The 12,857-nt window shown below is 34.3% G+C and overlaps 1 protein-coding gene across 1 annotated transcript in view; it reads left to right on the top strand.

Moving 5' to 3' along the window:
* The first annotated feature begins 7,206 nt into the window (after positions 1 to 7,206).
* The window catches only part of LOC143233635 (protein lev-9-like), a 76,485-nt gene continuing 70,834 nt past the window's right edge, over positions 7,207 to 12,857 (top strand). Inside the window, exon 1 of the mRNA XM_076470078.1 lies at positions 7,207 to 7,384. The gene's annotated coding sequence lies outside the window, so the exon portion shown is untranslated. The remainder of the gene's footprint in view (positions 7,385 to 12,857) is intronic.

The raw sequence follows: 12,857 nt of genomic DNA on the forward strand, positions 1-12,857 counted from the left end.
TATATTGTTACTCGAATTTGGTCACATTTTCATGTTAATTTGTCTTTTTTTTCTCTACTTAACGTAACTTCATCAAGAAGGTTTGTAGATGTTTCCCTCTCTACTGAATCATCTACAACAATATTTGAAAAATATTTTACAACTGTTGCAAAAAAATATTTTGTTAGAAAATGTTAGCGCCAGGTTTAACTGGAGACTCCAGTGGATCAGCAGTAAGTTGACGGACTTATAATCAGTGACGTAACTACAAAACATGACCCCACGCATAAAAAAAAAAGAAATTATTAGATCCTTAAATTTATTTCTCTATAATTGTAGTTTACGATTCTGGTTGATTCGTGCCTCATTCTGGGCAACCGTGATGATCTTTCGCCAGTGCTCTCTCTCTCTCTTGGTGTTTGGGTGTATATATATATATATATATATATTTGTATATTTGTATACCCAGGAGGGTCATGTACACTAGACCTCTTCCTTCTTCCATTACATAGTTGGAATGGCCTGATTAATATATTTCGAGTAAATACTGAATGGCTCAAGTAATATCATAACTTTAAATATGGTTCTTTTCAGGACAATGTCCATTTATATTGTTCTTTCATTTTTTTAACTTATTTTAATAAGTCTAGAACGTAGGTGGCCTGTTTTATTTTAGCACTATTTTATTATTATTATTTTAAATTTAATTTTATCTTAAAGATCTGATGTACAAAGTTAACAGGGAGAGGTGTTTAGATCTCTCTTCATCATATATGCAATATCTGTCTAGTTCGCATAACAACTCATTTTTTTCGCCGCCTTTTATCAAAATATTTTATTTTACTATGTAGAAATCTATCTGGTATTGTTTGTGTATTTGAGTAATTGCGCATAAACCTTGAGGGGGTTGTTTTAGGTACTCTGTATCCTGATGTAATTAGTGTATTCTGTAATGTTTGGAGTTTGGTTTGTATTTGTTTTTCACTTACATTGATCCATGCAGGAGCTGCATAGTCTATTACTGGTCTAATGTATGTCTTGTACATTTTAATGATGTTTTCTGGTGTTGTTCCGTAGTTTTTACCAGTTAGACTCCTAGCATAGTTTATTCTTCGCCAAATTTTAGTTTTTATGTTATTTACATGTTTTATCCAGGTAAGTTTAGAATCATATGTTAACCCTAAAAATCGTGCAGATGAAGCTCTCCGTTTATGTAAATCTGGGGTTGTACTTTTTTGATGTTTCGTTGATTTTGAAAATACCACTAATTGTGTCTTCGCTGTATTTATTTTAATTCTATATTTCTGGCAGTATTCACTTATTCTGTTTAGTTGTGGTTGTATGTTAGTGGCTGAAATTTCTGGTGTAGGGGCACTTTTCCAAGTTGCTACATCATCAACGAACTGTGACGAGTATCCATGGTTTGGGTCTTTGAGTAACATATTATTTACATACGTGATGAAGAGAATTGGACTAACCACCCCTCCTTGAGGGACGCCAGCTTCTGGAGTGAAGAACTACATTATCTATTTTCCAAAAAAGTTAGGTAACCAGTGAATAATTCCACGTGGTAGTTCCATTTCATACGTACAGAACCGAAGACCATTGTTCCATACAGTGTCGAATGCTTTCTCGATATCGAGGAAGCAAGCATCATGCATTCTTTTTTATTAAAACTGTTTATTATTGTTTCAGTTAACCTAATTAAATGATCTGTTGATTGTCTATATTTTCAAAACCGTTTTGTTCCTCTGGTAATTTTGATGTAATCTCCAAAAATTTGGAGAGAATTTTGCCTACACAATTGGTCAGGCTGATCGGTCGATAACACTTTCGCTTATTAGCTGGTTTTCCTTCTTTGTGGAACAGTAATATATTAGCTTGCTTCCATGAAACTGGGATGTATCCAGAGTATATAGATAAATTAAATATGGCTAATATGTAATCAAATAATTTTGGAGTGCCTTTTTTTAGAAGAATTGTTTGTATGCCATCATTTCCTGGTGCTTTGTTTTTTGAATATTTGATTGCTTGTTCGAGTTCACTTAGTTTGATTTTTAGGTGAGTAATTGGGTATTGTAGTCATATGTATTGTTACTGTTTGTAATGTTGATTGGAAAATGTGGTTTATATAATTCTATGTTATTTGTTACGTAGCTATTTATTTTGTTGTAGTAATAGTTATTCATGTCCGAGTCATTGTGTGTTTTAAATGTGTTTTGTAGTTGATGTCTGAAGGTCTCTGCTTTTTCTTTGTTGGTTTGTACTAGGGTGTTATATTCGAGTGTTAAGTATTTTTTTATAGTGGGTTCATTTCTGAGTGTTTTTAAGTGTAGCCAGAACTTACTAGGGTTGGTTTGTTCGCTGAGTTTGGAGCAGAAGTTGTCCCAGTTTTCTTGTTTTAGTTGTTTAATTTCTGCTCTAATTTTGTTTCTAATGTTTTAATTTGTGTTTTTATTTATTGTTCTCTTGTTGCCATGAACTGTCTTCTTAATTGTCTTCGTTGTTTTATCATTGTTAATAGTTGTTTGGTTGGTTTCCATGCGTTGTTTGTTGTTGTTTTGGTACAGTGTCCGTAGCTGTTTTTAGAAGGCACTCCATGATTATTTGACTGTAACAATCAATTTCAGATTCATTATTCACTGTATGTTTTATTTTATCTGGCAGTATGTTGTTTAATACTTTTTTGAAATTCCTACCAATTTGCTTTTTGTTCGCCATTGCTTACAATACTACAGGGTGTTCGGAAAGTCACTGTGCACTTATATATTTATTAACAGACATGTTTCAATATAGAATACAGGAGGTAAATATGAATGACAATTATAAACAATGTTGAAAGTGACCCCTGTTGGCATAAATACAGGCCTGGATCCTTCTTATTTTGTTTCTAAACACCGCTATCAGTTGCTGGCTCGAAATAGACTGAATGAATGCTGTTATCGCTGCTTTCAAAACTGCACAGTGACTTCCCGTTTTTGTGACTTTTTGTTATTTTGAATTTCGCGGAAAGCTACTGAAGGGCTATCTGCGCTACTTAAAATACTAACATCCGGTCTTGGATACTCTGTGACGTAACTTTACTCCAAAATAATACCAGAAAAACAAAACATCAACAACAACAAATGTTATCCGTAGAGCAATAACTAACTTTAAAACAGCTACTCCAAACAATAGGTTCTTCTATTATTTAACATCTTAGTAGGAAGTGCTTAACTGTGTTTTCACGGATTAGTGGTGTAGTCTTAGTTCGTTACTCATTTAACCCTATCTCCCTGTCTATGTTAATGGCTATAAAATAAGTTTAGCTTAAAAACAGATTTAAAATGTTATATTAAATTTCAAGGCATATCACACTGTCAATAAAAAACATTGTAGGGTTCAGTTTAACATTCAATTACTTGGTTTCCTTTCGGTTTTTTATTTTACGGAAACCAGATGAAAATATTAAATATGGTACGTTTATAAAGGCGTAGCCTCAATTCGCCAATACTTGACATTTACCTATGAAAAGGATACTACCGCATCACCATCCAATCCACCTAAAAACTCTTCAAAACTACGAGGGATCATTTCAAAACATATCCCATGACGCCTTAAAAGAAAAATACCTTTCTTAGGCTTGCACTTGTAATTAACTTCGTTGAAGAAGATAATACTGAACATTAAAAAGTACACGAAACCGATGAACTAATAGTTACTGTCACGTGTATTCGTTTCTTCTTAAGGTGTCTCTTTTTTTTTTCTTCCTCTCTGTCTCTATTTCAATTTTTGATATTTTCAGATGACATTATACTATTAAGTTATTTGTAATAGTTTAAAATGTTTCAGTTTTTTATTAACTGAATAACATTTAGCTATTAAAACAAAGATGAATTTCATAACTGTTGCACATAATTCAGACGTTCCGTTCCTGATGGCTCAGTGGTAAATTTACGCAGTTAGAGTTCAGATCTTAGGTTCGATTTCCCGCGGTGAATAAAGTACTTTATTAAGGGGGGAATTAGATATATACGTTCAAGTAATCATTTTGAATTTGTACAATGGTAGAATGCGAAACAAATTTGTATCTTCGTACTTGTAGAGATTTCTTTTCTCTTGCATAAAGATGGGGTGTGTGAACCTGATGTTGAAAAACTCGAGCAAATTTGGGCCTAGATGTTCAAGTCCAAACTCAACTCTAGATGGCGTTTATTCATTTAAAAATAGTCACAAATAAACTACGATGAAGAAAAGTTTACAGAAATATCTAAATAAATATATTTTTTATTTAGAAAAATATAAAAAAGCAAAACCTATAATTCATAATTTCTGTTAGGAAAAATCTTTAGCCAATATTATAACTAAAACGTATCCAAATGAAGAATTTATAGCAGCAGGTCGCCATATTAATTGTAGCGTGCCTTTGGCGTGATGGTGTTCGTTCTATCGCGGAAAATGTATTCAATTATTATCCTAGCAATTACGGATAAATTAATATAATTTTAAAGTTTTATAAACTAAACTTTCAAAGTTGTACATGGTTAAGTCAGTAGGCATCTCATGAGATATAACCATTATTATTTCCATATTATAAGTTACTTTCATAACCAACAGAGAAAACAACCGAGTTTCCTAGGAGGACACATAATGAGAAAGAAAAAACCTAAAAACATGATAATTACTGGAAAAAAATAGAGAGTAAAAGTCGAGTAAGACCACTACATCAATAACATAAGAAAGTCAGTTTTATGAGATTTTAAAACATGCGAAAGACAAAAACATATAGATAACCATGACGGCTAAGATTCAAATATGGAACTTAGTGAGAGAGATGTAATATTTTCTCACGGCAACTTTATCGATGGTGTGTCATTACTGAGTCTATTTACATTAATTGAAGAAACATCTGGCGTAAATCTTAAAAGTACCAAAGCTGTTTGCTTTATCTGTAAACAACTTTTATTCTCTCGGGTTTCTCATGTTTAAAGTATAGAAACCCGATTTTTGAAAAATTTTGTTTTAGTACAAAGCTACACAATGGATTATTTATGTTCTATCCACCATAGGGAATAGAAACCCAATTTTTGATATTATTTATTTTAGTATAAAGCTACACAATAGGCTACTGTGTTCTATCCACAACGGGGAATTGAAAACCGGATTTAAACATTATAAGACCATAAACTTATGGCGGACTCAGTAGAGAACCACCTTTCGATAAGATTGTCTCTTGCAAAGAGTTTAAGAGATCTTCATGAACTGGTTAAAAACATTGGATTTCGTAACTTTTTATCTAGTTCTATCTTTCTGTCTCGCTCCCCAGTGGTTTAGGGCACGTCTGCATGTTTATGACACTAAAAATGTTATTTCGATACTTGCAGTAAGCAGAGGACAAATTAGCCAATTGTGTGGCTTTGCACTTAACAAGAACCAAACAGCTTTTGATATTACCTTTTTTATTCATCATCTACATGCACAACATCTTAAAAATCCTGGTTTGGTAACTCCATCGGACCTTGGATTATTTGTTTGTTAAATTTTGCATAGAGCTATACAACGAATATCTATGATAATCATTTCTAATTTAGAAATGATATACTAGACAAAAGACAGCTAAACAGCACTAGAAACCTCCAACTCTTGAGTTACTCTTGTCAAACTAATTAGTAAAATTTGGCCGCCATTCTTAAAATGCACAAACGGTCCCAAACTGTCAGCTCTTTTTTTATTTATTTTTATTGTTCTGCAGTAAGAGAGCACAAATCATCAGCTGAACAACCTAGCAAACTAATCACTAGGCCACACATGACTCTGTCTTGAACTACCTCCAACATTTTAAACAAAACTTTAAGATGTTTTCAGTACAACCGTATAGTTTGTCTAATGGAACGTCCAGAAGTGTCAAATTAAAATATTTCAGACAACAGTCAATAAACGACTAATTTAGTGTACTGAAAAACGTACCAAGACAAGAGTAACTGAAATAAGAGTCTCCAGTTATGTCTGTCTGGGTAAGTAGGTTTGAATAGGTGGCGCTAATTAGCAATACTTCTTCAGCGCAAAGCTTCTCTATGGATTTCTATGCCCGAGTCCTAACTTCAGCAGTGGTAGACTACAGGGAGGCAGCTTGTAAACATTTGGGCTGCTTTGTTAACAACGAATAGTGGAATTTACAATGACATTATAATGTCCAAGCAGCTGAAAGAACGAGCATGACCGGTAACGGGAATTCGAATTTGCGACCAACAGATTGCAAGTTCAATGTTTTAATCAAACTTGTTTATTTATATGCAAAAACGGCTCGTTTGGGTTGAGAAAATATTTTACATAGAAGAGCGAACAACGTTTCGACCTTCTTCGGTCATCGTCAGGTTCACTTGTTTATGCTGTGAAACGTTAGAAATTGAAGAAGCTTAAAAAAAATTATAGTATTTGTAAACAACCACTTATATCTTCTATTATTTACAGAGTAAATTGTAGAATAAAACATATTTTTATGATATGAATTCTTCTTCTGTAGTTATCAAAGCAGGTAAATTTAATAACTTTTTTGCTACTTCTAATTATACTCTACGCGAAGCTTGGAAATTGTAAAACAATTTTAAAAAAATAGAATTTATTTCATAAGAAAATAAAAAAAATAAATCAAGTCACTGTAAATTAAAATGTCATTTCAGATACTGAAACTTGTTATAAATGCTTATGCTTGTTAAAATAATATATAACTAATACTAGGTCCCAAGACAGGGTAAATTATGAAATCGGTTCTCTTAATATATTTTACTTAATAGGCCTAACTCGTGATAGTCACCTCTCAAATACTGGCAACCTTGCTTCCTAAGCCTTGTCTGATCGGATAGTTTATCAGATTTCGGGAGAAAAAAAAATTGGGAAAAAAAAGAAATTGTATTTTATCGTACATAGCACTGTACAGTGCATTCTAAATCAAAAGATAGGCAATATGCATTGGAAAGTATTTCATATGAAATAATAAAATAATAAGTACAGCATTTATTTCTTAAGCTGCAGACCAATCTGTAAGCAGAAACCAGAAAAAATACGACTGTTTTGTACTTACTGTACATAAGCATGGTTAGAATGTTCTACTTCCCATATTCCTGTAACTAACCGGAAAAGGAATTGCGTATCTAGGAAGTTCTAAGAATGAAATGTTATACTAACAAATAAAACGTTCTTAAAATCACACACCACCCTTACCTCCATGGTTCCAAGAAAAAAGTTGTAACATGATAACTTGTTTACATGGTAAACCATGAAACACGTACAGCGTTTCAAAGTGCACTAAATAATGAAGCTAACGTCTATAACTCGCCGTACAGTTCTACAAAAGATTAATAAACGAGGATGTTTTTGACGATCAGTATACTTATCTTGACTGTATATGCAAGGCCTCTGTATGCTGGTAAGTACCACAGTTGGAATTACAAAACGATGCTGTTATCTTGTATGACTCGAGGCGGTGGTAGGATTTGTATAACTGTGTGTCCAGAAACGATACTGATAAACTGGAGTATAAATTCTTAATTTCAACCCAGAAAGTAGATAGAAATAGTGATAAGTAAATTCTTATTCAAATATTAAAGGTATCCAACACCACGCTGGCAAAACATTAAAATATAATAATTCGGATGGTTTATAATATACTTTGAAATGTGAGACTTAGGTAAACTAAATATAACCTATGTTATTGTTGAAATTGATATCCGTTATGTATACATTTTTATGTTTGCGTGAAATTTATTATAGTTTGGTTAGGTTAACATGCATAATTAGTATTTCATCTCTATATTTTGTAATGTAGATATATTTACATTGAATGGCAGGTGTTTTTACACACACCTTTTAATATATTCACCTTCAATTTTAGTCCGCCTTGAAAAATTGGCGCTTTTATAACAGAATATTATTTTAAAGAAGTAAGTTTTGCTCCAGAGAAGCTTGTCTTAATAAGTGTTAACCTAGTAAGATATCGTGTTTCTGTTTTGGATAAAGAATAATAGACTGAATGAAATAAAAACTGTGGCCTTTAATCTTTGGTCCACCAGTAATTCCTGCTTAAAAAGAGGCGTGACAAATAGTAAGGTTGTACCTAAACAAATTTATTCATCTTAACTCTCTGAGCGTTTGCGAAAGCTTCTTGAAGTAAGAAGAGTATCTAAAGAAATGTTATATCTAAAGGTATCAGTAGGAGATGTCAAGATTTTCGTGTTAAAATGTATTAAAATTGAGTGTCAATAAATGACAATAAAAGCGGTTACTCTACAACTAGAAATCTCTAAAAAGGTTAACTCTGTAACAGTATATCTCCAATGGTTAAACATATTTTGGACAGAATGCAATACAGAAGGCAACAGAAAATGTTCATTTGACTTGATGTTGTTTCGTCTTAGGAACAGATAATAAACTATTGGTATGCACGTGATATTCTACATTAAACATTTAAATCTTTAACACAAAATGTCGTGACGTTATGTGTAACATAAACATTTATTTTAGTTGTCAGAATGCTGTAATTTTGTTTTATCAATGAAACTTAGCAGGCATAAAAAGTGGCAAACTGTTAATTATGACAACCAGTCCAGTTCTTTTGTCCGAAAAACCACGTAAAGCCCTTTTGGTAGCAGGTGCCAGTGGTTGGTCTCCCTTCCTTATGGCCACTCGTTATACAAATTAAGGACAGCTGTATTTTAACCTTAAGTGTTTCTGACCTGAACTTTGTCGAGATTGTATCCCAATACGGCTGGTATGGGTATTAAAACTTTTATTAAAATAAAGTAGAGAACAACGTTTTGACCTTCTTAGATCATCTTCAGGTTTGTGTTAAGATGACCTAAGAAGGTCGAAACGTTGTACTCTATTTTAATAAAAGTTTTAATACTCATATCAGCCGTCTTAAAATACATTTTTACTTCAAGTGGGTTTCTTGTCATTACGAATTCAGTCGAGCTTATCATAAGGTTCTATTCAGATTAGAGATTTATTCCCTGCTGAGATAACAGCAAGTTACATTCCAGCTCCTACTGCAACGTGTGATTTCTAACAACACTTATTGAACACACGTGTTTTCTAACATCACAAGTATATATCGTGTTTGTTCCATGAGTACAGTGGGGTCTACATAAAACAGCCAGTAATATATGTTTCTAAGATATATTGATAACGATGGACTCCATCTTCGTTGCAGTGTAATTGTAGTAACTCTTGTATTACTGCCGAATATATGCAGAACGATACTTGGACACACAACTACCCGAGCTAACACTGCTTGCTTTCAGAACAAGAAACACTTAATTTCTTGCATTACAAAGCACCGACATATTAGACTGTACACAGTACATCACGTTTGCACATGGATGGGTATTGTAGCTTACTGTATAATCATGCAATCCATTGTTCCTGGGCATGGTGTAGTAACCCTGGATAAATCTCCCACAGAATACTAGTTCATAGATTGTACATACAAAACAAGCTGACGAATTCAACTGTATATCCTTCTCAAGGATATCAGTGATAGCAACAACGACTTTCAGTCTATGGGTAATGCTTCCTAGACACATCTTTACACTCATTTGCACCTGCCATGATGGCTTGGTAGTTAGGACGCTCAACTTTTGCAATTTGAGAGTTGCAAGTTCGAACCTTCATCTCACTAAACATGCTCACCCTTTTAACCTTATGTTTGTGGAGAGAGGAGGGGCACATTATTATGTGTCGATCAATCCCACTATTCGCTGATAAAGAGTAGCCCAAGAGATAGCAGTGGGTGGTGTTGACAACTGGCTTCCCTCTTGTCTTATACAAACAAACAAACAAAGCTTGTTAGTCCGCCCCTTCACTGCACATGTCACACCTTCCTCAAGTGAAGGTACATAAAACGACGTTTTTCGTTGCTGTACGCGTTTATCGTCTGCTACTGAACCGGTAATTTTATTGTTATATGTTATAAAAATTAATTTTACGCAGACATTTTTTGGTAAGTTTGAGTTAATATTTAATTTAGAAATTATAAGTCTACCTAGTTATAGATCATTAGCTATACATATACCAACACATTATATATTTAACGTAACATACAAAAGGATTGTTGTTGATGTTGTTGTTTTGGAATTTCGCACAAAGCTACTCGAGGGCTATCTGTGCTAGCCATCCCTAATTTTGCAGTGTAAGACTAGAGGGAAGGCAGCTAGTCATCACCACCCACCGCCAACTCTTGGGCTACTCTTTTACCAACGAATAGTGGGATTGACCGTCACATTATACACCCCCACGGCTGGGAGGGCGAGCATGTTTAGCGCGACGCAGGCGCGAACCCGCGACCCTCGGATTACGAGTCGCACGCCTTACGCGCTTGGCCATGCCAGTTACTTGAATTAGTAGAAAAGTAGGGAACTTCTTGGATAAACTTATATGTATATTTTTCCTTGTGCTCAAGTAATCTGTGAGTTACCAGAGAAGAAAATCATTTATGGTAACACATCAGACGACTGCAGTGATAACTTGAATTCTTAATGAAACCTACAGTTCATCAGTCACCTCCTATAGTGTTATGAATAACAGTAACAAAATACTAAGTAAATAAAGATTTAGGATTTGGTTTGTTTTGAATTTCATGCAAAGCCACATGAGGGCTATTTGCACTAGTCATTTTTTATTTAGCAGTGTAAGACAAGAGGGAAGGCAGCTAGTCATCATCATCATCCACTGCTAATGAATAGTAGGATTGACTCTCACATTATAATGCCCCCACAGCTGAAAGGGCAAGCGTGTTTGGTGTGACAGAGATTTGAACCTGCAACCCTTGGATTATGAGTCCAGTGCCTCAACCACCTGACCATGCTAGGCCAAATAAAAAAAATGTGTGAAGTTCCATTTCGTTGTAGTTTTCTCTTCTTGGACCTTGAAGAGATCTGGAGTACTTTGGACTAATTGTTGTTGGCCTGGCCTCTGTGTTGATCCTCTTTTATGTGGTCCATTGCTCTGTCCTATGCCCACTTCTCTGCTTGGTTCTGTCAATGATGTTTCAGCTGGATAATCTGGCAGATAATGTTGTGAGCCAGTACTATAGTCACAAATGTTATTGGTAATTCTAAATATACTTTTTGGTGGTTGTCAGGGTGAAAATCTTGGATAGGGTGGTGGATCCTCCCTAAATGTCAGTGTCTCACCTTGACAATTAAGATCATGGTCACTTTTAGCTTCACTGCCAGATTTATATTCTGGAAGTTAATTGATGTTTTGGTATGGTGTTCAACTATGAAAATGTTCTTCATGGCTGAACACCATATAAACACAGACTGAAATAATTGGTGAAACACCAAGATATCATCAAGATGGGTCAGTCATCCTCCCAACTACTATCTGTATCAGTTAGGAAAAATATTTTTCGTAGATATGATTGCATTGACAGTGACTTTATATGTTGTTTTGGTCTTGCACAGTTTCATAACATCTTCCAACAGTACAAGAATAAACTAGCTCTTCCCTCTTTTCTTCTATTTCACTCTGAGTTTCAGCAGGCTCCAAAGGAGTAGTTTATGGGGTCAACTGCACTGATGGTGTAACCAGCAGACTTGGTTCTTTTGGCATCAATATATTTGGTGAAGAACCAGTAGGGTAGGAGGTATGGTTGATTTTCACGGTGGTCCTTCAGGCTCCAGAAATGATCTGTTGGCAACCTTCAATAGATCTTGTAGGAGATCCTTATCCACTTGCTTTTCTCCATTCATGATAGGCTTAGGTTCAACTACTTACCTTATCACAATTAAACAATCTGGTCAGCATGGTTAACAAAATACATGCACTTCTAATTGGTAATGTTTAATGAATAAATGAGGGTAAGAAAAATTAATAATTTGGTCCTAAAGTTAAAATTATAGGTGCTTGGCAGTTTGGCTTCTAACAGGTTTGGTATTCACTTAGTTATATAGATTGTAGCTGAAAAGTTTTAGCCAAGATATACTCTGATTGAAGATTTTAGATTCTTTATATCAGAATCATCACTCTGGACAGTACCATTTGTATAACTATATTTATACAAACATGTGTGTAAGTTTGGAAATCCAAGAGGCTTTATGTAGGACACACTAATCAGTATACTTTTTGGTTTTGGTTTCAAGCCTGCATTTCTTATACACTAAATGAGCATACTTAGTTTTTCAGCAGTAGACTGAAATGTTCAGTGAACTGTCAAGGTATCATAAAGATGGACCAGACATCCTCCCAACTGCCAGTGATATCATTTTGTAAAAATATGTTTAGCACAGTGCACTGGCTGAATGGTATAACACAAATCTCATGTACTAAAATATGTTTTGAGTATGCTTTCATCATCCAGTTCAATTTACCAATATGTGGAAGCTCTATCTAAAGTGCTAAGTAAGCAGGCACCTTCCAGTGTATTCAGGCATTCGTCTCTGTGTCGTAACAGAAAAACATCATCGCATACTACCATGTTCACTCATCTAAAGTCAACACAGAACTTTTTATACCCTACTTCTTCCTGTCAACTACTATTTGAGATGACAAAGCATTCTCTGGATGCTATATTTCTCTATTATTCAGTATATAATGCTGTTTATATCTTTAGTACTTTAGGTAAGCTTGCATTTTTTAAAAATCAAATACATATTTCCTGTATTTATATGATGGAAAATTATTGTTGTCTATAATGTCCATCTAGTACCACAAATACATCAGCACATTCAGCAAGTAACTCATCGAGGTTTTGTTGAATTCAATCTACTTGTTTGAACAGCTTGATTTCTGTACAAGGAAAAATGTCATGTGCATTGGTTCTATCACCACAGCAGATAATGACAATTCACGAGACTTATCTATGATATACCCTGGCAAATCACTTGTACACCAGGAAGTAC

The sequence above is a fragment of the Tachypleus tridentatus genome, chromosome 1 (genome assembly GCF_004210375.1).
Source record: "Tachypleus tridentatus isolate NWPU-2018 chromosome 1, ASM421037v1, whole genome shotgun sequence".
NCBI lineage: Eukaryota > Metazoa > Arthropoda > Merostomata > Xiphosura > Limulidae > Tachypleus > Tachypleus tridentatus.